This window comes from Bos indicus, chromosome 22, assembly GCF_029378745.1.
Source record: "Bos indicus isolate NIAB-ARS_2022 breed Sahiwal x Tharparkar chromosome 22, NIAB-ARS_B.indTharparkar_mat_pri_1.0, whole genome shotgun sequence".
NCBI classification, from domain to species: domain Eukaryota; kingdom Metazoa; phylum Chordata; class Mammalia; order Artiodactyla; family Bovidae; genus Bos; species Bos indicus.
In genome coordinates, this window is record NC_091781.1 from 58,754,770 (window position 1) to 58,778,276 (window position 23,507).

At 59.0% G+C, this 23,507-nt stretch overlaps 1 protein-coding gene across 8 annotated transcripts in view; it reads left to right on the forward strand.

Annotated features, from left to right (window-relative positions):
* The window catches only part of IQSEC1 (IQ motif and Sec7 domain ArfGEF 1), a 142,125-nt gene that overhangs the window by 62,502 nt on the left and 56,116 nt on the right, over nt 1-23,507 (forward strand). The window contains exon 1 of one of the 8 annotated variants that reach the window (XM_070776999.1): nt 6,628-6,766. The exons of 6 other annotated variants lie outside the window; for them this stretch is intronic. The gene's annotated coding sequence lies outside the window, so the exon portion shown is untranslated. Of the gene's footprint in view, nt 1-6,627; nt 6,767-13,442; nt 13,558-23,507 lie in introns of those variants that run through there. One more of the 8 variants, XM_070777001.1, reaches the window with a different exon arrangement.

Genomic DNA, 23,507 nt, shown 5'->3' on the forward strand with positions numbered 1-23,507 from the left:
AAATTATCATGTTTTTGTTTTACATCTTACATCTTTGAGGTCACGTCTGAGAATCATTGCCTAATTCAAGGTCAGAAAGATTTCCGCCCCTGTTTTCTTCTAGGAGTTTATAACTGTAACGCTCACATTCAGATGTTTGATCATTTTGAGGTAATGTTCGTGTATAATGGGAAGCGAGGGACCACACGCAGCACTTCCTCCGGGTGGATCACCGGCTGTCTCAGTGCTCTCTAATGCAGAAACTGTTCTGTCCTATGAATTGTCTTGTCAAAAACCCGTTGACCATAGAGAGTAGCAGTGGGGAGAAAAATTTTTTAAGAACCCTTTGGCCATAATACGATACTGTTTTAAATGTTATTTGTAAAAATTCATTTGGCTGCATCGGGTCTTAATTGCAGCACGCAGGACCGTTGTATCGTCATGAGGGATCTCTCACCAGGGTGCACAGACGTTCTAAGTCACTCCGTGGCACGCGGGATCTTAGTTCCCCAGCCAGGGATCGAACCGGTGTCCCCTGCTTTGGAAGGCGGATTCTCAACCACTGTCAGGGAAGCCCCCTAAATGTTACCTTCGTGAAGATGAGGACCTTCCCCCATTTAACAAAAGTGTATGCAGACCACTGGGGTGACTCTGAACGCTGAGCTCTGCTGTCTGGGTTCCGCGGCTGCTTTTCCTGCTGTGTTTTTGGACTCGTGGCCAAAGGGCCCCTGTGGTGAATTTACACGCTGAATTGTCATCATGGAGCTCTGGCTGCGGTCCATGGGGTCGCTAAGGGTTGGACACAACTGAATGTCTTCACTTTCACTTTTCACTTTCATGTATTGGAGAAGGCAATGGCAACCCACTCCAGGACTCTTGCCTGGAAAATCCCATGGATGGAGGAGCCTGGTGGGCTGCAGTCCGTGGGGTAGCTAAGAGTCGGACACGACTGAGTGACTTCACTTTCACTTTTCACTTTCATGCGTTGGAGAAGGAAATGGCAACCCACTCCAGTGTTTTTGCCTGGAGAATCCCAGGGACGGGGGAGCCTGCTGGGCTGCTGTCTATGGGGTCGCACAGAGTCAGACATGACTGAAGCGACTCAGCAGCAGCAGCAGCAGCTCTGGGTGCGGTGTTCCTCCAAGTGTGCTCTGACGAACCTTGCAAACTGCCTTCTTAGGTGTCCGCCTGTTCTTTTTTTTTGGAAAGATATTTACCTATTTGGTCATGCCAGGTCTTGGTTGCAGGACGGGGACCCTCGATCTGCACTGCCGCACATGGAATCTCTAGCTGTAGCGTGTGGACTCTTAGCCACTGGACCACCAGGGAAGTCCCTCCACTGGTTCTGAAGTTTGAGAAGCCCTTAATAGAGAGCCATTTCTCAGACAGGAAAGTAGAGGCCCGTAGAGGGAAAGGGATGTGTCCAAAGCCGTGCAACTGGGAGAGCCTACAAGCCCACACAGAGGCCGCGAGGAGCAAGTAAGAGCCACTTCGGAAGTCATTCAGACCCCAGCCTCCCTTGTAAGATGGACAGAGCATCACGCCTCTCAGAACACAAGCAGTAGGCACAGTGGGCAGAGGGTCCAGCTCAGAGCCCGCCTGACTCAGCGTGGGCACCATGTGTGAGGCTGTGCCCGCCACCTGGCCCTGCGCCCGGGTCCCCGTCCTCCGGGGCACACCCTCTGCCCAGCAGAGCAGCCATCAAGGGCCCCTCCCAGCTCCAGCCATCCCCCACCGAACCCGCCTCACTGTCCCCAGCGCTTAGCCACTGACTGGGCACGGCTCTGTCGCAGGCCCTGTGCCAGTCGACGCTGGCAACACAGAGATCCCACCGCCATCCGAGCCGTCGGGAACTGTGGCAGCAAACAGACTCGCTAACTGATGCTTAGCAGACAGCGTGGCAGTGGTCATTTGTATTGTTAATAGCCAACGGTTCTTGAATTGCTCTGTGTGTGAGCCAAGATGTTTAGAGGAGGTGACATTTTTGCAGCTGGATCTAAAGGCTGGGTTCTGACTTCAGCTAACAGGCAAAAAGCATTCATTAGGGATTTTGGCCAATTTGGCTTGGGGAGGGCTAGAAGGATGAATAGAGGCCAGAAAGTGCGGAACCGTGACTGTCCAGCCGAAGAGCGTCATCATGGTTCGGTGGGTGACAGGGTCACAGATTATTGGGTGAGTGGCTCAGTCTCCCCGCAGGAAGCATTGCTCCACCAACCTCCCCCTGCCCCCCGCCATCTCCACCCTACACACGGGCCGGGTGCCTGGTCCTCTGTCCATGCCCCTAGGAACAGATCTCCAACCCCGACCCGTGGGCCTGTCGCCAGGGCTGATCTGGAGAGGAAATGTGAACCCGGAGTTTCCGGCAGGGCACCGCAGGTGGGAGAAGGAGCAGGGAAGGGCACGGCGGCCAACCTGGAGGGGCTGCGGGCCGAGGCGGCGGACCCCCAGCCCCCGCTCCCACAGCCCACGGCCAGGGGCCCCACCTCCAGGCAGCATTCCACGTCAGGCTGGCTCTTCCAGCCAGAAGGTTCTCGGGCTGACGTGACATCAGAGCTGCAAGGAGCCTGGGCACTTGCCTTGCCCTGGGCTTCCTGTCTGCTCCATGAAGGGGGCCTCAAGGCTCAGAGGACGACGATTGTCCCCAGGGAGTCAGCCCCAGCCTGGGTCAGAGCAAGACTCTCGACTCCCTGTGCAGTCTCAGAAATGATTATTCTTAGAACATTCTGTTTTAGTTGCATGTAGTCCATGCAGAAGAAGGAAATGGCAACCCACTCCAGTGTTCTTGCCTGGAGAATCCCAGGGACGGGGGAGCCTGGTGGGCTGCCGTCTATGGAGTCGCACAGAGTCAGACACGACTGAAGCAACTTAGCAGCAGCAGCAGCCCATGCAGAGGGGCTTCCCAGGTAGAGCCAGTGGTAAAGAACCCGCCTGCCAATGCAGGTGGATGTAAGAGACTCAGGCTCGATCCCTGGGTCAGAAAGATCCCCTGGAGGAGAGGGAAGCAACCCACTCCAGTATCCTTGCCTGGAGAATCCTGTGGACAGAGGAGCCTGGCGGGCTATGGTCCATAGGGTTGCACAGAGTCGGACACGACTAAAGTCACCACTAACGCAGCACACACGAGCAGAGAGCACAAAAGATATTTAAAAGGAACATTTCAGTGAAAAACCAGTTTCTTTCCCGCTCAGCCCCCAATGCCCCACGCTCTTTCCCAGGACACCGGTGTACCAGTGTCTGGAGCATCTTGGCCAGAGATAACATGTCCACACGGCAGCATGCACTCTGTACCCCCTTCTTATGAGAAACAGCCACACGTCACACCCTGTAGTGCTCCTTGCTTTTTCCACTTACAGAAAAGTCTGACACTTGGAGACTGTTCCTTGTCAGTCACGTACAGAAGGGCATCTGCTTTGACTGATGCGCAGGTTTCTGCCGCCAGGATGTATCGTGACAGTCGTCTGTCGAGCAACCCTTCACTGGTGCAGTCAGTTCAGTTCAGTCGCTCAGTCGTGTCCGACTCTTTGCGACCCCATGGACTGCAGCACCCTGTCCATCCCTGCCCATCACCAACTCCTGGAGCTTGCTCAGACTCGCAGCCATCGCATCGGTGAGGCCATCCAACCATGTCACCCTCTGTCGTCCCCTTTCCCTCCTACCTTCAACCTTTCCCAGCATCAGGGTCTTTCATTGGTGCACTTGTAGGTAATAAGATTCCAATGATTTGTATTCACTTTAAAGGCAGTTGCTTAATTTTTTAAAGGCATGTAAAGAAGATTTAATTAGCCCATGCGCCTGCACCTATGTGCAGATAATCCCTGGTGACTTTTTAAAAGTCAACTAACCCTCAGTTGTTGCTATCGTTTAGTTTCTCAGTCATGTCCAACTCTTTGCGACCCCATCAGCTGTAGCCCAGCAGCCTCCTCTGTCCATGGGATTTTCCAGGCATGAATACTAGAGTGGGTTGCCATTTCCTTCTCCAGAGGATCTTCCTGACCCAGGGATCAAACCTGCATCTCCTGCCTTGGCAGGCAGATTTTTTACCAGTGAGCCATCAGGGAAGCCCTCAGGATAAAGATATAAAATGAAAAGGAAAAGCTCCTCCCTCTCCCATTCCACACATCCTCCCAAAAGGCTGCCATCAATAACAGGTTGTTTGGGTGTGTGGGTATCCTTTCAGGAAGGAGAAGTAGGAAACGTCAGTACACATATGTGTCTAACCTTTCACAGTGTACACTAGAGGGACTGCAGCATGCAGCCTTCTGTCCCTTGCACTTCTCAGCAGAAATGCGTCCTGGAGCTCTTCCTGGGAAGTCAGCCTGTGGGTGCCGTCATGCCGGCTCCCTGTCCGCCAGGGCTGGACACCAGAGGTGTTTCTCCTCTCTGTTTGCTCACTCTGACAGCGTGCTGTGTGCAACTGCCCTTGTGTCTTTATGCCAGCCTGCTGGATGCCTTTCCAGGCCACCCTGCAAAAAAGCTTGCGCCATCTTGCACCTCAGCCGCCAGTGCCGGGGTGCACTCATCTCCTCCCACCTGCCACAGCAAAAGCATCATCAAACTTGTTCTTTTTCTTTTTTTTGCCAGCCTGGTAGAAACACACGATGACAAACATGTTGTATTTCAGTTTGTATTTTTTTAATGTGCATTTAATTACAAGTGAAATTGAATGTCTTTCCATGAACTGCTTGTTTGTATCCTCTGCCCTCTTTTTTCTAATTGGTTAGTCATCTTTTTCCCATCTCTTTGAAAGAGCTCTTTATGTATTAGGGAAATTAACTTTCATTTCATTCTCCTCAATGAACTTCTGTCATCCGTTCTGCAGATATCCTTTTTCAGTGAACCCTTTGTCCTTTTTTGCTTTGCGGTATGTGTTATTCCATGTAGAAGTTCTCATTTTTATATAGCTAGATTGATCCGGATTTTCTGCCATGGCTCCTGGGAATACAAATATTTACACAGCACATCTTACACAACCTCTGACACATTATCACAGTTGATCCTCAGACCAGCCTTTGAAGGCGGGCAGGCTGAGGGGTTTTATCATCGGGTCTGTTTTGCAGATGCATTCAAAGGAGGCTTAGAAAGGTGGTCGCTGAACAGATTCTAAGACCCTAGTTCTTCCCAGGCCCCTCCCCGACTCCCCGCCAGCCAGGTAACTCATTCCTGGCATTGACAACAAAAGGAGATAGCTTCTCTGTGAAAGCATTTTTAATGATTAAAACGACAAGAATCTTTTCTTCAAGATCTCTTTTTTTTTAAAAAAGTTGCTGAAAGTATACAAATAGCTTTTAAAAACAAAACTTCCAGCAAAGACATGGGGTTTGGGGTGGGGGCTCATGCGATGCCCTGAAGCCCATTCCCCAGGGAGATCATCAGGGGTGAGGAGGACCCCCCAGGAGCTGGGCCGTTCCTGGCGCATCTCTGCCATCACCAGGGCCTTGTGTACTCCTGGAAGAGCTCAGGTGCTTATCTGTGCGCAAGACAAGAGACTGAGGTGGTCCCGCACCCCACCTAGCTGAGGCCCTGCACTTGGCGGGCTGTGTGAGTGTGGCCAGTACACTTACCTTCTCTGCGCCGCCCTTGGCTGTGAAACCCGGATCATAGTTTCCAGCTTAAGTAAATGAACAAAGTGTCCACCTCTCACCTCTGATCTGCCTATTCCTTCCAGCATCCACGGCCTACTCCCCACCTGGCCCCGGTATCCAGAGCCACAAGCTGTCAGGGGGCACAGTCAGGCTCCCCCCACCTTGCCCCAGAAGCCCAGAGAGGGAGGTGCCTTGCCCAAGGTCACACAGCCCGGGGTGGCAGGGCAGCCGAGCCGCCTGTCTCCTGACTCAACCACTCACGGGCCTTCTGCCCTCTGGACCACAGCAGCCCGGCCCGGCCTCCTGTCTCGCCGATTCCGGCCACCAGGGCGCGCGACCGGCTGCCCGGGCTCCCACGTGGTCCGGGGCTGCCCGCTGCCCACCAAAGGAAGCCCTCCTGAACTTGGGGTCAGAGCGCTCAGAACCGCCCTACACACCAGGCAGCGCGCCCTCTGGGCTGCTTGTTCCCGGGGTACAGCCCTCCTGGAGCGCCCTGCTCCTTGCAGTCCGCCTGCGCCACTCCGTCCCCACGGCCTGTCCGTCTCCGAGGCCGGGCCGCCCCCCGAGGCCCGCCCCCAGCAGTCGTGGGTGCCCAGGCCATGTTTGCTGTGGGGTAGGGGGCGCCGCCAGTAGGCCCGTACCCTCGTCCCCAAACCTGCCGGCCGGGTACAGAGCACCCCCCGCCCCCAGCACTCTGCGCGACCCTGCGCCCGTGGCTGACCCTCTGGGCCTCGGTCTTCTCACCCGAGAACTGGGCGGCTGCGGGGAGAGGGTTGGGCATGGCCGGCGGGGACCGCGGTCCTCCGTGGGAGGGGCCTGCGGCTGCGACTCCGGGGTGCTTATCTGGGGGGTCTCGGCGAGTCGGAGTGAAAGGCCGGGGCCACCCGGCGCCCCCGCACCCCCGCCCCGCCGCGCCTGGGCTGTGCGAGACCCGCTCCCGGCCCGGCCCCGCCGACTCTAGCGGCCTCGACTGGCCGGGCTCGGGTGACGTCGGCGGCCGGGGCGGCACCCGGCCCCCGCCCCCCAACCGCTGCCGGGGAAACTGAGGCCGCGCACGCCAAGGTCACGGCGCGGAGGCCGGCCGGCCGGCGGCGCTCGGGCTGGGGCTCCGCGCTCCCGCCCGCGCTCCTGCGGCCGCGGGGACTGCGGGGACGGCAGGGACGGCGCGGCGGCGCGCGCTCGGAGGCTGCGGGCGGCCCCGCGAGGTAGGAGGCGGGCCGGCGGGGGGCGCGCGCGGCGGCGGGCGGGGCCGGGGGCCGGGGGCCGGGGGTCCGCGGGGGCCGAGTCTGCAGCAACGCGCGAGCGGCGCCCGGGAGTCGGGCGGGGGCCGGGGGCGGCAGTGCGGAGCCGGGCCCGGGGGGAGGACCGAGGCCGCAGGCGTGGGGCCGCAGCGGGCCCGGGCTGGCCGCCGGCCTGGCGGGGATGAGGCGGGGGCGCCGGGCTTTCGGAACCGGGCTCTGCGGTGTCGCTCCCGGGGGGGCCATAGGCGGCGGAGCCTCCCGGCTCTGCGGATGGCTCCTCCGAAACCCCCGCGGAAGGCGCGATCTGGGGAGGGGGCTCAGGGCGTTCGTCCCCGCGTCTGCACCGCTGGGGGTCTCGCCTGGGCTGGGAAACGTGACCCCAGACCCGCAGGGTCGCGGGGTAGGGGGGAGATGTGGCCCCCTCCACGGCCTCCCTTCCCCACCCCCCCTCCTCTCTGCGCCGCCTCTCCGCGGAGAAACCCGGCCGCGGATCCAGGGTCCGGAGCCTGCGGGCGGGGAGGTTGAGGCATCTCAGGAATTCGTTGGGAACCAGATGGACGCTCCAGGGCTGGGCTGGAGGCGCTGGCCCCGCATTCAGCCCTGCCCCTGACCCTCTTGTGACCTTGGGCAGTCCCTCCCCTGACCACGTGGGCCAGACGCTGGTCCCTAGCCTTGGGGGTCCTTCAGGTCAGACCACCCAGCAGGCAAGGAGTCGGATTAAAGGACTGCTGGGGGCTGGAACAGCCACAGCCCAGATGGGGCAGGAGAGAGCAGGGTGTCTGGGAAGTGACCATGCGCTGTTGTGGGTATCAGGACACTCTGTCTCACCTGCCAGCCTAGGGGGGAGCCCTTGTGGACTAAGGGGCTCTGATTGCGGGTAAACCCCTCCTCTGCCCAGCTAGCTGGCCCTGTGAGGAGGCAGGGCTGGTTGGCAGAGATGTGATCAGGCTGTCCCCTTGTCCCCACAGTCACGGGGAAACACCCCCTGCCAAGTGTCTGCCAGGCAGTTGTCACTTTAAATCGATAAGCTCTCCACTGTCATAGCTGATCTGTTCCCGGAGCCAACAGAGCGGAAAGATGGCAGTGGGTGTCCCCTCCCCTGGGCCTGTCCAGGAGCTTCAGCCCCTGGGCGGGCGGTCTGCTTGCCTGGTCAGCTTTGTGTGCTCTACTCTGAGCATGAGCGTTGGGTGGGGGTGGGGCCATTGCTCCACACTTTGGGGAGCCCCTGCTCTGGCTCTGCGGTCAGTCCCCAGCGGACAGGGTGCAAACCCTGGGAGCCGGGCTCTCGACCAAGATGACCTCTGGTCACCCTCCGCTGCCCCCAGCTTTAGGCCTGGCTCGTCACTTGGGCTGGCCCGGCGGCCAAGCCTCTGCAGCCGTGAATGACCAGAGAGCTGGTGTGCAGTGGGGTTTGAAACGAGGGAAGAGAAGTGGCCCCGGGACCCCCCGGAGGCCAGAAAGGACACGCTGGGAGGTGTCCAGGGTGCCACATCGCCACGGCCCAGCCCCTGAGCATCAGTGCTGCAGGGAGCTCGTGAGAGCCCGCCTCCGCTTAGAGCTGGGGAAACTGAGGCCAGAGAGGGGCAGGGACTTGCCCAAGGTCACACAGCACCCCCAGGCACCCAGCTCTCCAGCAGTCCGGCCATCCTCAGGGAGCTGCAGCCTGGGGGAGGCTCAGAGGACTCGGCGTCTCCCCCGGGAGGTCCCCGCAGTGGAGGGACGAGGACAGGGACTCTGGCTCCGCACAATTCACGAGCATTAAGTCATCTTGAGTCTCGTGACTGGAGTCGCCACCCTTCCCTGTGGTGCCTGCCCTTCCAGCCACTTCTCTGTCCACCCCACTCCTGCCGGCCCCACAATGACACCCATGATCTGAGTCAGGCCCCTGCCCCGTTGTGCAGACAGGGTGCCCAGGCCAAGGCAGCTCTGGGACCCCCGAGTCCTCAGCTGTCCTTCGACCCACGTTCTGACTCGGGGTGCTGAGTTCCCAAGCACCCCTGGAAGAGCACGGCCATCCTTTGTTCTTGCAGGGAGCTCCCGTCACGGGGGTGTGCAGGCTGCAGTGGAACACTGACTGGTCAGGGGAGGTTGACCAGATGTCTCATCACCCCACCCACCTTGTCCACCATGAACAGAGGGTTGGGACTGGGCTTGCTTACCCCTGTCAGGAGGTGTTTCTGATACGAAAGAAACAGCACATGGTCAGGTCCCTGTAGAGGCCGGGGCTCCCACCTCCTACCGTTGCTCAGACCCGGTGTTCATAGCCACCATAAAGTGTAACTCAGACTCACATCTAGGGGCAGCATCTTCCAGTGCCCACGGCCTGCCCACTGGAGGCAGCCTTCGGCCCTCCCGTTTTGGTGCCTGCCGGGCCCACCCCACCGATGCCACCCAAAAACCTTTGCTGGCCTCCAGGCATCCATGTGACCTCAGGCGGAATCTGTGTCCTCCTCCCCTGGGGTCCCATCGTCCCTGAACTGGGGAGGGGTCAGTGTGCAGGGCCAGATGTGGGCCTGACCTCAGGACACCCACCACCCCACCCCACCCCTGCCGCCTGGACTCCGCAGTGGAGTGCCACACAAGCGCCGGCTTAGAAAGGCAGGGTTCGGGCAGCCAAGTTCTCGGTGGCTTTTCAGAGCTGGGTGCGTGTGGCCTTCTGACCCAGCACAGTCGTGGCTCAAACCCAGCAAACGTCTTTCCAGCCTCGTCACGGGGTCTCGCTCGTTCCCATTTCATCTGGGAAGCCGCAGACCCGTCTGCTAACGTGTCTGAAGGCTCTGGAATCGTAAGATCGGAACAGGCCAGCAGCATGCACGGGAGATGCCGCCCCCTCTTGCCCACTGCAGGCTGGAGTCCCTTCTGTGACTCAGGCCCTCGCGCCCGGACAGCTGGGCAGTTTGCACACTCAGACGGCCTGGGGGAGGCGCTCAGAGGGGGCCTGACCCTGAGAATCCCCTCGGGCTCTGCAGACTGAGACAGAGAGGATCTCCATGGGACCCTGTCATTCCGGCTACGAGTTTGGGCCTGGGCCACTGCAATCCTGCTGGACGACAGAATCCCCAGACTGAATCCCCCGAGGGCAGGACAGTGGCCCAGGCACCTGCTGGTCCCCAGAGCCGGGGCCTACTGCAAATCTTTGTTGTGCTCAGCTGAGTTGGAGCCAAACAAGAAAAAAAGCAGTGAGTTCTCCTGGCTGGAGGTCTGCACGCTGAGGTGGTCCAGAAGAGTCCTGTGTCTTGGCTGAGACGCCCTGGAGGGCCATTTTAGCTCCAGGACTCCCAGAGCCAGTGACTTTAAAAAAAGAAAATTATCTAAGGACTTAGTGAAAGCTATCAGGATGGTTGTGTAGATTTGGAAAAGCGCTCAGCGCCAGGCTGTTCTAATAAAGACAGTCGCCCCGGGGTGTTATGGCGACACTTCATTATTCTGCTTCTCCAGATTCGGGACTAGGATCAGGTCTTGGACTTGGTCAAGGGGCCTAAGTGGAAGTGAAAGTGTTAGTCGCTCAGTCGTGTCCAACTCTTTACGACCGCATGGGCTGTAGCCCACCAGGCTCCTCTGTCCATGGGATTCTCCAGGCGAGAATACCAGAGTGGGTAGCCATTCCCTTCTCCAGGGGATCTTCCTGACCCAGGGGTTGAACCAAGGTCTCCCACACTCCAGGCAGATTCTTTACCATCTGAACCACCAGTGAAGTCAGTCCTAAAGGAAATGAGTCCTGAATATTCACTGGAAGGACAGATGCTACAGCTGAAGCTCCAGGACTTTGGCCACCTGATGTGAAGAGCTGACTTATTGGAAAAGACCCTGATGCTAGGAAAGACTGAAGGCAGGAGAAGGGGGTGACAGAGGATGCTATGGTTGGATGGCATCACCGACACGATGGACATGAGTCTGAGCAAACTCCGGGAGTTGGTGAAGGGCAGGGAGGCCTGGCGTGCTGCAGTCCGTGGGAGTCGGACACGACTGAGCGAGTGCACAACATCAGGGACCTAAGGACTAGCAGCGGGTTGCCATGCCCTTCTCCAGGGGATCTTCCCGACCCAGGGACTGAACCTGGGTCTCCCACGTTGCGGGCAGATACTTTACCATCCGAGCCATGAGGGAAGCCTGTGCACAGATCCCTCTGAGCCTCAGTCTCCTCCGCTTTAGAGTGGGAGTGATGGCAGGCCCCCTCCCCAGGCAGCTATGAAAGTAATTCTGGAAAGTATGTCAATGTCACGGGGCTAGCTTCCGTTTTCTCCTTTGAGGATATTGAAAAGCTACTGAGTATTTCTAAGGCCTCAAAGTCCCCATCAAAACGCCAGCTCCATTGATTTTCTCATTCAACACATATTTCTGGAGCACCTACACACCAAATGCCCTGCCTTCTGGGAGCTTTGATTGCAGAGTCAGGAGACCCACGACCTATGAGGGATCAAACCAAGAAGAGCGTTTCAGCTGCTGCTAAGGGCTAAGAGGAGTGCGTCTGCCCTGGTCAGTGTTAAAGGGGCTTCGCTGCGGAAGAGCCCTTCCAGAAGGGAGAGGACAGAAGCCCCCTTCACCCTTCCTTGGGCTCTGGGAGACGGACTCCAGTTCCGGCCCTGCGGGCTTCCCACTTGCTGTGCAAACTTGGGCAGGTTCCTTGCTGTCTCTGATCCTTGGCCCTGGTTTGAAATAGCAGATTAGACCCTCTCCAGCTCAGCTGCCCTGTGTGGCCGGGCTGCCTGTCTTGTCGGGGTGTCTGTCGTGCCTGGGGCGCTGCCGTCACAGTGGGGGTCCCTGCCTATCCCCTGTATCCCACACCACACAGGATCTCCATCTCAAACCGTCATGCGCAAAGATGGAAGGAAAGACAGGCCCAGGAGCAGCACCCCGGCCCAGAGACGCAGGGCAGCTGAAGCCCCCGCCCGACTCCTGAGGGCTCTGCCTGCAACCGTGGCCCCTCAGAGACCGCCCCACCCTGAGTTCTGTACTAACACCATCTTGCTCTCACTGTCTTCCCACCTATCTGAGCAACTCTGTACAACGTGCTGCTGCTGCTAAGTCACTTCAGTCGTGTCCGACTCTGTGTGACCCCATAGACGGCAGCCCACCAGGCTCCCCCGTCCCTGGGGTTCTCCAGGCAAGAACACTGGAGTGGGTTGCCATTTCCTTCTCCAATGCATGAAAGTGAAAAGTGAAAGTGAAATCGTTCAGTCGTGTCCGACTCTGCAACCCCACGGACCTCGGCCTACCAGGCTCCTCCATCCATGGGATTTTCCAGGCAAGAGTCCTGGAGTGGGGTGCCATTGCCTTCTCCACTGTACAACGTGGCCTTGTTTCTGTTCTGAGCTATCTGTGCATATGGCTTCCCAGGTGGCGCTAGAGGTCAAGAACCTGCCTGCCAACACAGGAGACGTCAGAGACCCAGGTTCAATCCCTGGGTCAAGAAGATCCCCTGGAGGAGGGCTCGCCACCCGCTCCAGTATTCTTCTTGAGAATCCCACAGACAGAGGAGCTGGTGGGCTACCGTCCACAGGGTCGCAAAGAGGGGGATGGGACTGAAGAGACGCAGCCTGCAGCACGGACGTGGATTTGGGCCGGAGATGTTTGCTCGGGCCTGGCTTCTTCTCAGAGTCACGGGGAGCTGTCACTCGGCCTCGTCACGGCTAGGTAGTACTCCACTGCACCGCCAGCCACACTTAATTTTCCGTCTGTGTCTTCAGTTCGGGGCTGTGTTCTTGAGCATGCCCACCTCCCAGTGCGTGTTCGGCCTCCTCTCTGCTATTTATCTTGAACCGGGCCAGGTGGTACGAGCTGCTCAGCATCGTCCCAGAGCCGACCGACCCTGTAGTCCTCCCCGCCCATCGCCCCCCGACCCCACCTGCAACCCCTGTTGTCAGTCTTGGCCATTTTTGCTCGCCTGGCCGCTGTGGAATGGCTCTGCTCTGCATCTTCCTGGTTGCGGTGGGGCTGAGCCGTATTCATACGTTTATCGGCTGTTTGGTTCTCCTCGTTGATGGGACTGTTGAAGCCTCCTGCCTACCTTGGGCTGTCTTCTTGGTTTTTCCATTGTTGTTGTGGATTTTGAGGATTCTTTAGGTATTCCAGATTCCAGTCCTTTGTCAGTTATACATGTTGTAAATGTCTTGCATTTTTTCAGTCTTCCTGGAGTCTTGGAATGAACGTTTCACTTTCAGAGGTCTTAATTTGAGTGATTTCACGTCATTTGTGTGAGTGTGTTTTAAGAATCCTTTCCTACCCTGCAGTCATGAATTCACCTTTTACGTTAGATCTGTAATTGGTGTTGGTAAATGGTGTGAGATCAGGGTTCCATTTCACACACATGCACACGTGTGCACACACAGGCACACATGCGTGCACACCCCGTTTCCCAGCCTGCCCAGCAGTTTGGTGACACGAGTCCCTTCACCTCCCTGCTCCAACCGTCCCCTCCTCCTGCATGCATACCTTTCCCAGCGGGCAGGAGCCAGGACCGCAGGCTGCGGTCTGGAGCCACGGCAGGGACAGCCCCCAGGCCGGGAGGACGGCCCTCCCCCGCTGCCTGCCCGCTCCTGCCGAACAGGTCTGCGGGCCGTCACGTGTCCGCTGGCGCTGAGTCGGGCTCTGGCGGATTAGGCCGGGGCTCAGGGCTTATGACCCACACCGGCCGCTGCACGGGCCCCGGGGAGAGTGGACGGAGCTCAGCTCTGGGGGCTGCAGAGGAGACCCCCGGGGGCCAGCGAGGCTGTGCTGAGGAGGCAGGAGGTCCCCAGCCCCGGCGCTGGAGCGAGGTGAGAGCGGGTGGGGCGGCCCGGCTGTGTCTCTCCCGCCCGGCTCCCGGAGCCTCTGCCTGGAGAACTAAACGTCCCCCCACCGCCGCCCCTACCCCCGCCAGACCTTTCCATCTGGGGGGGCCCAGAGCCAGGAGGTGGGGGCGGAAGCCCACAGAGAGACCTGCCAGGGTTCTGGCCGCTGTTCAGGCTCACCTGAACACACACACACACACAGACGCACACACACACACACACACACAGACCCACACACACACACACAGACCCACACACACACACACACAGACCCACACACACACAGACCCACACACATACACAGAGACACACACACAGACCCCCACACACACACAGACCCACACACACACATAGACCCACACACAGACACACACACACACACAGACACACACACACACAGACCCACACACACACATAGACCCACACACAGACACACACACACACAGACACACACACACACAGAGACACACACCTGCCCACTGGCTCCCATAAACACACACACAGACGCACACACACAGAGACCCACACACACACAGAGACACACACACACAGAGAGACCCACACACAGACCCACCCACACACACACAGACCCACACACCTGCCCACTGGCTCCCATAAACACACACACACACACACACACACACACACCTGCCCGCTGGCTCCCGAGGAGCTCTGCATCCTCTGCAGTGATGAGGGCTGCCCTCTGGACGGGGAGGTCACTGCTGCCCCTCAGTCCGCCCTCCAGATCCCAGTTCCTTTCCCCTGGCAATGGCCAGGACCCTCCCCTTGGGTGACCTTTACTCCTGTCCCGCAAGGTTGGGGGATTCGCCCATTTAACAGATGAGGAGACCGAGGCTCGGCGAGGGGCTGTGGTCCAGCTGGGGCCGGGCTGGGAGGCGGCTCCCAGCACCTCGGCAGCCTGCCTACGTGAGCCCAGAGAAGACTCTGCCCACGGCCTGCTGGAAGACACAGCCCCAGGGCCTCTGGCAGCTCTGGGTGCCTGGGAGCGGGGCGCTGGCCTGGGGGCAGTGCTGACCTGGGCTGTCCCTCGCTGGTGCCTGGGTGGGGTGACAGTACGAGGCCCCACCCCTCCAGGTCGCTCTGAAGTGCGCTGTGTGTGAAAGGGCCTCCACACGCGGCTGCTCCCAGCAGGCCCTGCGGACTTAGCATTCGTTCGCACAGGGAAGGTCAGTACCTGAGTTCACTGCGTCCTCTGAAGTCCTGGGCTTCCGTCCCCTTCTTTTCGTCCTGGGCTTTATCTACGCGTTTATTCCTCTGTGTTTCCTGTTTGCTTAGGAAACACAAGCACACGGTCTGATCGCTCGGCCTTCTGAGAGTGTATGATGCGGCGACATGCGCCCCCGCCGCGCCCCAGAGCAAACCCGGGCGTTGGAGGCGTGATGGTCAGCGGGGCTCCTGTGTGTGCTTGTCCACCGCCGTGTTTTAAAGGGAACACCGGCCCGGGCTCTGCCCCGTCCTGTGACTGCCCTCTGGGCCTTTAAATCCACCCACTTGGTTAGAGAGCCCGGGACGGCCTCCCCACAGAAGCCGCGCGTATTTGTGGGTGCTGGCACCAGTTCCTCCTCGTCAGCAGGCCTTGAGGGAGGCTGCAGCCTGGCACGGGGCAAACAGGGGGACTGTTGAGCCACAAAGAACGGTCCCTCTGTGCCCTGAGAAGGCCCCGGTCGGGGCCCAGCTCCCCCTCCGGCCCACCCCGGCGGTGCTGGGTCTGGAGCCCGGGTGGAGCCTGGGGAGCTGGCCGAGGCCCCGCCAGTGGCCAGCTGTCCACCGGGCGACCTTGAGCCTCCTCTGGCCTCCTGACTCCGTGCAGAAGTCCAGGGCGCGGGGTGGCCCCAGTGAGAGGACCGAGGGGCTGTCTCCTCAGGAACCCCAACACGCCACCCCTCACCCATCCCGGCTGAGCAGAAACCCATGATGTGGGCCAGAGTTTCCATTCTGCCTCTTACAGTTTGACCGGGCTCCGGAGGCAGCCCAAGCCCCACTGCTGCGTTCCCTGTGGGCCTTGTGACTCCTGGACCTGCCGGTGTCTTATCTCTGCCGTGGAAATCTCCCAGAGGGCAGTGGGCAGGGCTTTATCTCTCCCAACCTCAGAAAGAAAGGCAGCGGGCAGCACCGCGTGGCAGCATACCCCGTGTGTGACTACACGCCCTCGTCAAAAGGGCTCCCTGCCCCCTTGAAGGAAGAGCGGGACCCACCGCTGCTGTCGGGGGTGGCGGGGCCTAGGGTCACGGTCGCCCAGTGGGGCCGATGTCGGGGGTGGCGGGGCCTGGGGTCACAGTCGCCCAGCGGGGCCGAGCTTCAGGCGCTGCCAGTGTGCAGAGGCTCAGGTTGTGCCCTGTGGAGGAGCAGCTGGCAAAGCACTGCTGCCAGGCTGCAAGCTGGTGAGACACTGTGTCCACCACAAGAGGGAGCCGTTTCTGAATTCATGCACAGACCCGGCAGCTCACTGGCAGAGAGGTACCTGGTGAGGTGTCTCCTCTCCTCTGAGACGGGCTTCCTCCGCTCAGTTCTCTAGAATCTCCCTCCAGGACTCTGCTGGTAACCGGGGCAGAGGCACCTCCAAACACCCTCCTGCATCGGTGGGAGCAGCTTGAGTAGACCCAGCCCAGAGAATCTTGAGAGGGAACGCGGCCCTGGCTCAGGGCAGACCTGGGTCCGCGTCTCAGCTCCGGCCGCTCCTGGGCAGAGCTCCTCAGCCAAGCCCTCCACTCGAGCACCTATTACTATCACCCGGCGATGCAGTGGTAAAGAATCCAACTGCCAAGCAGGAAACATGGGTTCAATCCCTGGTCCGGGAAGATCCTCTGGAGGAGGAAACGGCAACCCACTTCAGTGTTCTTGTCTGGGAAATCCCCATGGACAGAGGAGCCTGGCAGGCTACAGTCCACGGGGTCACAAAGAGTCAGACACAACCGAGCCACGAACAACCACAACAATATGCCCCCGAAGCTCAAGTATGAAGGACCCTCACGTCTGCGCCTGGCCCCTGAGCAGGACCTCTTTATCTGTGAAGGCACATTGACTCGAGGACACAGACTCACGTGAACTAGACGTACTATCTCATCCACAAGGTTTTCTCCAGCACCTAGTACCTGCCAGGCTGGAAATACACAGTGAGACCCACAGACATGACTTTTATCCTTTTGGAGCTGAGTCATGAAGGTGGAGTCGGGAATACGTAGCTGAAAGAGAGCACCAGGCAGAGGGGACGGGGTGTGCAAAGGCCCAGGGGCAGGAGCCAGCTCACTGGGTGTGAGGCTGGAGCCAAGTGGGAGGGTGTGTGTGCTAATCACTTCAGTTGTGTCTAACTCTTTGCAACCCCATGAACTACACCGCTCCAGGCTCCTCTGCCCATGGGATTCTCCAGGCAAGAATACTCAGGTGGGCTGCCGTGCCCCGCTCCAGGGGATCTTCCCGACCCAGGGATCGAACCCGCGTCTCTCACGCCTCCTGCATTCGCAGGCGGGTTCTTTACCACTAGCGCCACCCGGGGTGGGTGAGTGGGAGGGGCGAGGCGGGCAGAGGCCGAAACCGCAAGGGTTTATGGGCATGGGAAGAGTCCGGTGCCAATCTCTCTCTCTCGCTCTCGCTAAAGATGTTTATTTATCCGTGTAGCTGCACTGGGTCTTAGTCACGGCGGGCAGGACCTTCGATCTTCACTGTTGCATGTGGGGTCCTTCGTTGTGGCGTGTGGGGTCTAGCTCCCTGACCAGGGGATTGAACCCGGCCCCTGCATTGGGAACACGGAGTCCTAACCACCGGGCCACCAGGCAAGTCCCTGGTGCTTATTTCTTAAGCAGCGAGGAGCCAGGGTTTCAGCCTCCTTAGATCAGTGACTCAGATTGAAATGTCAGTGACGTTGTGTTTGAGTCCTGGCTCTGCTTCCTGACCCAGCCGCCCCCCTGCTGTGTGACGGTGGGGGAGGTTGTGTTCGGTGGTGCAGAAAGGAGGAGATCTGAAGGGGAAGCTTAACGGGGTGTCCAGAGGTTGGCACAGCTGCCCCTGTGGGCACCACACTGTGCAGTCCGCTTGGGGCTGGAGGGCCAGACTGCAGTTCTCCAGCGGGACGGCAGGGGGCGCGGGCCCCTCGGCGGTGGCGGGTGGGCTGCCCGGTCCGCTTGGGGCTGGAGGGCAGACTGCAGTTCTCCAGGGGGACGGCAGGGGGCGCGGGCCCTTCGGCCGTGGCGGGTGGGCTGGCCCCGCGGGGCCCCGCGCGGGACTGGTGGGGTCGGGGCGGCACTGGTCAGGCCAGGGTGGGGCCACGCCCCCCTCCGCCCTCCCGAGCACCCCAAGTGGCGCCCGGCCCGTCGGTTCAGGGGCTCCCGCCCGCAGTTGCCGGCTCTCCGTCTTTCATCCCTCCGGGACCATCCATCAGCTGTGACCTGAGCTGACGTTTTAAGCCGATCTAAATTTGCCACCCAGCCCGACCAGGGGACAGCTGGGCGAAACCAGCGCCTGCAGGAGAGCGCTGGTGTCCAGACCTCCACTCCGCCGCCTCGGCCAGTGTGGTGCGGATGACGAGACGCCCCCTCGCAGGCGGGCAGGCGGGCGGGCGGGCACCGGCACACTGTGAGTGCCCAGGGACGGTTGGTCCAGCCAGGCCGGGGCCCCCAGGAGGCCTGCAGGGCCTGGCAGTGCTTCCCCAGGGTCCCCGCACCTGGCAATGGGCTGGAAGCACAGGGGAGCCGATGTGCGTTCAGTGAAGACGTGTCCTTCCGACCAGGGGATGCGTTCCAGAGCGGGATCGCTCACACTTGGGCCATCACTGTCCGTGCTTGGGTGCCCACGAGCAGGGCCGAGCCCCGGGACAGGCCCCCCGGGAGTCCCCGGGACCGGGCACCGCGGGAGGGGAAGGAGGAGTCCTGGGAGAGGTCCCCGCGCTGCGCTCCGTGTGGTCACCCTTCACCAGGGTGATAATTACTGCAGACGTGCCTGAAAGGGAACAAATTGCTGTGCGCTTGTAATTACAAATTGCGTTTCTGACACTCCAGGGGTTTCCAAACCTTGATATCTGTGTTGTTTACATATACATTACAGCCATTTATGGAAAACACCAGCGAGGCCAGAGCTGTCTGTGGGTCGTGCTTCCTAAGAGATGCTCAGGGTGGCTGTGCTCTGGGAGTCCCCCGGGGGACCCGGGCTGAGCCTCGAGCTCTACTGCTCTGTCGTGGGCTCCGGTTCTCTCTGCAGCCCAAGACTTTTCACACGTGGACCCCCGGGCTGGAATCCCGGCTCTGCGCCGACCAGCTCAGGGGCCACCAGCCACAAAGCCCTCCGTGTCCCGGTTTCCTTACCGGGACTAAGTAACTGGGACTCGATAACTGGCTCAGAGACCACGGCATCCGGCGGCAGGCCCTCAGCCTCCGTGCCCAAGGCGCTCCCTGGGGCTGTCCCTCTGTTCAGGATGCAGGGAGACCCACATCCCGAGGAGGGGACGCGGGCCCTGGAACCCCGCCTCCCGTCCCCCTGGCAACCAGGCAGCCCTCCCCCACCTGAGGGGCCATGACCTCCTCTCGGTGTTATGTCTTGCTGCAGAGTATATTCTCAGATCCCTGGGTTTCTGTTAGTGTGAGATGCAGGCCACAGGTGGGCATGGGACGATTCCAGGTGAGCCACGGATGCTACATTCAGTGACGTGGAACTGTCAGATGTACCCTGCCCCAGGAGAAAGCTGTTCCCCTCCAGGCTGTTTCAGCCCCTCCGATTAGATTACAGATTACACATTACACTGACTGTCTCTTTCACGGCTCTTTATCACTCCAAAAACGCTTAACTATAGGTCCTTATTTTGTAGGAAGTAATATATTTTATAGAAACAAGTATATAAAAGAGACTGCAAGACAGACAGTGAGTGCCCCCCGCCCCAGCCCCCAGAGGTAGTCATCACCCAGAGATATGTCCGTCAGAGTGCGTGTGTGTCTCTGTGTGTGTGTCTCTGTGTGTGTGTGTGTGTGTTTACCCCTTCCTTGTGATGTATCTTGTATCTCCTTCCATATCAGAATACAGCAAGCATCCTTCTGTTTTATAGCTGCCGTCTGTAACATGGATTTTCTATACTTTTAATCTCTGTTTTAAACAAAGAGCAAGCCTCAAGCACCGGCCTTCTGCTGATAACAAGCTCTGCGCGGGGTTTTGTAACAGTGTTCGGTTGGGGTGATTTATGACAAAATTCAATATATGCTGGGCACGAATGACTTTTCACTGATGGAGCAGATATAATGTGTGCTGATATACAGAATACTATTAAGTAATTGGCACACAGGTGCTGTGTGGTTGCTTGGAAAACTAACCTGAGGATAAATCCAGGCCACTTCTGCCAGCTCCCCCGGCCCTCCAACACCCTCCTATAAAATGAAGCCCCTGCCCTGTCCTCCAGCCTCATTCCTCACAGCTCACCCATCCCCACACTTCACGCCCCTGTATAGGCGGTTCCTGTACCCGGAGTGCCCTGCAGTGAGTTCCCATTTGTGCCGCAGATCCCAGTCCAGGCTTCAGCTGCTCCAGGAAGCCCTCCCTGATGGCCGTCCCTCTGCCCACAGTTGTTCCTGCCCCTGTGCCAGGTCAATCGCATGATTGCACTGATCACCCACCTTAGTTCCCTGGAGCAGCGCAGGGATCCTCGACTCCTGCAGACATCAGAATCACTGCAGGGTGAGATTGAGCATCGCTCGGAATTCCCCCCAGGACTGCAGCTGCTGCTGGGGCCACACTCTTGAGTCTCTCCCTGGTGGAGGCAAGTCGCGGGCGGAGCGTCAGCGCCCCTGTTCTCAGCTCAGTGCCGTCATTAGCAGGCTGTGCGTCTTTGCAGAAATTACTTACCTTCTCTGGGCTTTGGGGCCTCCGTGAGAAACTGAGATGTGAGCCCGCCTTGTCGGGCGAGTATCGAGATCGTGTGAACATGTGTGTGGAAACTGGGCTGGCACCAGCCAGTGTGGGCTGCTTCCTTCCAGCCCCCAGCCACCCAACTTCCCGAGGGCAGGGCCCGCGTCTGCTGTGTCTCGGACCCTCTGCGGCGCCCGGCCTGTGCCTGGCGGGCGCTCACTGACCACTCCGCATCTGTTATGTCTTGTACCCTCTGTGGCGCCCAGCCTATGCCTGGCGGGTACTCACTGACCACATTCAGGAAGGCACCTGTGCCCAGTTATCCGTTTATTCAACTAGTGAGTCAGACATCGCACCTGCCCTATGCCTGCTGACTCCGAGTCCGTGGAGCTGGGTCAAGCTGGATGAAGTCTTCCTCCCGCTGGGACCAGTGAAAGTGCAAGTCGCTCAGTCGTGTCCAGCTCTTTGTGACCCCACGGACTATACAGTCCATGGGATTCTCCAGGCCAGGATACTGCAGTGGGTAGCCGTTCCCTTCTCCAGGCTTCCCAACCCAGGGATCGAACTCAGGTCTTCCGCATTGCAGGCAGATTCTTTACCAGCTGAGCCACAGGGGAAGCCCAAGGACCAGGGAAGGGGTTGGTTAAATCAATAACATAAAGCAGATCGCAGCGGGGAATGTTTAACCCACTTAAGAGAAGCTGTCGTTTTAGGAGCACTTACTGGCGTCCGCTTGCAAACCAGGCAGCGGAGCGCTTGCTGTTGTAACAAATGAACGCATCTATTCATTAAAGCAGAGGGCCGCTGGGGCTCGCTTGGCTGGCCCTTGGTGGCCGAGTGGATGCAACGGATAGGAATCCGTGCTGCCAGCAGGGATGGCCACGCGGGGCAAGGCCTTGCCACCCCCTCTACCCTCCTGGTGCAGGTGGCCCCCAGTGAAGCGCAGCTGCTGGGAAAGAAACCCACATACGTCAGGGACGGTGGTTTGCTTTGCCCCCGGGGGTTCCTCTTTTTAGAGACGCTTTAGCTCACAGGTTCCTTAAGTTATGAGAATCACCCTGGTTATGAGAATCAGTTTTTCTGAAGATCAGTTTCACGTGAAAAGGGGCGTTGGCTTAGATCAAATGGGACCAGATTGGCCTCGTGCTGGCCCTGAACCAGAGTGAACCCAGTTCAACACGATCCTTCAGCTCATCACAGATCTCCTGAGCACCTACTGTCCACCACCCCAGGATGCTGGGGACACCCTGGTGATGGAGGAGGGACAGTAAACCAGGGAGCAAGTAACTGAGCCAGATAACCAGGCGGAGGTGAACTTTAAGGGGGATTAGACCAGATGGAGGGGCTTCCCCAGTGGCTCAGATAAAAATCCTCCTGCAATGCAGAACTCACAGGTGCCGGGGGTTCGATCCCTGGGTCGGGAAGATCCCCTGGAGGAGGGCATGGCAACCCACTCCAATAGTCTTGCCTGGAGTATCCCACAGACAGAGGAGCCTGGTGAGCTACAGTCTAGAGTGTTATAAAGAGTTGGACACGACTGAAGTGACTTAGCACGCACGCACGCAGACAGGATGGGGAGAATGAGGCTGTGCTTTATCTGGGGGCGGCCTGGGCTGTTCTCAGGCAGAGTGGGCTCAGGCCAGTCCTGGACAGACCGGAGCGTTTCCTAGAGCTTGTCCCCAGGGGAGGGACTCGGTGCAAATGCTGTGGGTCACACCCCCCACTCCCGAGGATCTGGCGTCCTTGCGCCACCAGCCAGGAGGAGAGGGCTGAGCATGACGGGCTGCGGTGGGGGTGCCGGTGATCATGTCCTGGGGCTGGCGGGGCACCTGGCGGGGAGAGGGTGGCGAGCAGTGTCCTTCTGGTGCTGACGGGGCTCAGGGAAGAGGCCGTCACTGGTGAAAGCAGTTCAACTTCTTGCTTCTAATTTTCTTCCTGACATTGTCAGGCCCCTTGAATCTGCAAGAAATCCAGCCAATGGCCATTTCCCACCCACTTGTACAGACTCCTGACTCAAGTGGCTGCAGCACTTGGTAGCCATAGGCCTTTTGCCACGGACCCTGTCTCCAGGACTTCAGGATAAGCAGTCCGTATCGCCTGGCTGGACTCAGCAGAGGGACAGGGAGAGGGTGTGCCCCCAGGAGCAGCCAGCCTGGGGAGGGATGCAGTGAGCGTGTTCTTATCTGTGGCCACCACTCCCATCTTCCTTTACTTCTGCAACAAACCGACATCTGCTGTGCCAGGGGGGTGGTGAGGGAGGCAAGTGCTCCAGAGACCCAGGCTCGGAGGGCTTCTTGGAGGAAGTGATCGTTGCTGGCTGTTTGGTCCACTTCATCAGTCACCGAGCACCACTGGGCATCACGCAGTTGCTCCGTGGAGCGGGGTTTCCTCTTCCTTGCCCCTGGGTCCCACCATGTGGTTCTCATGTCCGCAGCCCTCCTCGAGGAGCTCTCCCAGGCCCTTACGGGGCCATTCATCCATTTGTCACCTGTTGGCATCATAACAACTGCATCCAACGTTTACTGTTCATTTAAGTGCTCCTTATACCTCCAGCCATGACGGTTCCCTCCGTCTGGGGCGTCCTTTGCCCGAGCACTGGGAAGGAGGCGCTAAGGAAAAGATGCCCAGTTCGTGGCTGCAGCCCGCACTGACCTGGGGACTCAGGTTCCTCATCTGAGCAGTGGGTAGCAGCACCAGGTCACCATGGCCCCTTCTGGCTCTCAGGTTCTAGGGTGTGCTCACATTAAGGCCGGTTTCATCTCACTGTCGTGGTCTGGTCTTGGCCAACCCAAGTCCCAGTGAGCTTTTTGTGGTTGGACTTAAAATTCCTCTGGCATGGCGACAGGTGTCTGAGACCAGGCCAGTTATGTGCAGCAATGGCCACATCTGAGCCCCATCGCCGGGAAAATGATGGAGAGCCGCTTGAGGCCTGCGACCATAATAGTCTCTTTCAACTTTGTTGTGACGCAAAAGTATCCATATATAGTGCAGAATTGAGTGAGTGTGACTGTGTTCCAATAAAACTTTATTTAAAACAGCAGACAGGGGGCAAGACTTGCCTCCCAGGCCTAAATTTGCCTCTGACTTATTCA